The sequence below is a fragment of the Mandrillus leucophaeus genome, unplaced genomic scaffold (assembly GCF_000951045.1).
Source record: "Mandrillus leucophaeus isolate KB7577 unplaced genomic scaffold, Mleu.le_1.0 Scaffold504, whole genome shotgun sequence".
Taxonomy (NCBI): Eukaryota; Metazoa; Chordata; class Mammalia; order Primates; family Cercopithecidae; genus Mandrillus; species Mandrillus leucophaeus.
In genome coordinates this window covers 987,093-987,883 of record NW_012105410.1, presented here as the reverse complement: position 1 = coordinate 987,883, position 791 = coordinate 987,093, and the positions used below count along the sequence as shown (strand labels likewise).

Sequence of the window (791 nt, the reverse complement as noted above, 5' to 3'; positions counted from 1 at the left end):
AGATTAACAGCATCTCAAATACAGAACAAAAGTCTACTTCTTTCTATATAGACACAGTAACGGGCTGATCTCTCTTTCTTTTCCCCACAAGTAGACATGTGGTTTCACCATATCTGCCAGGCTGGTCTCAAACTCCTGACCTCAGCTGATCCGCCCACCTCCATACATACATACACAATCATTGAAAGGCCTGGGTGAGAAGGCTCTAAGCTGGCCCTGTAGGAAATCTTCCAAGAACACCACCTCTAAACTGGTCCACAAGGAAAGCTGCTGTCTCTGCCACAGTCACGAAGAAGGAATCAGGAAATGTCACCGTTGCATTCCAGAACACACCATAAATGTAGCTGCAACTGCTGCCTCACTTGCTTCTGACAGGCATGAAACTCGTAGGTGGACACACAAAGGCTGCTGCAGAAAAACCCAGTATTTCCACGACAGTGCTCACCAGCTCCAGACAGAGCCATGGAGAGATGCCTGCCACCTTCTTCCTGCCTCCCAAGTAGCTCAGGGTTTACCTGATGAACAGAATTAAAAGCCAGAATATTAGCTGCTAGAGAGTCTGGGGGTTGTCCCTTTTGGCTCTACAGATTCTCTAGGAGGGAAGGTATGCAAGAAGGAGGTCAGAGCAGATGCCAAGTGCCAGCATGGCTACCATGGGTGTTTTATAATTTATTATTATTAGAGTCTTACTCTGTTGCCCATGAGAGGAGCCGGGCACATTCCTCAGCCCCGGGCTCAAAACAAACAAGCCCAGTACAAACACATCCCATCCTCCCATCCCACCACATATC

The 791-nt window shown here is 48.0% G+C and overlaps 1 protein-coding gene across 1 annotated transcript in view; it reads left to right on the top strand.

Annotated features, from left to right (window-relative positions):
* Nucleotides 1–791, top strand: part of DNAJB13 (DnaJ (Hsp40) homolog, subfamily B, member 13) — a 28,108-nt gene that overhangs the window by 18,141 nt on the left and 9,176 nt on the right. The window lies entirely within an intron of this gene.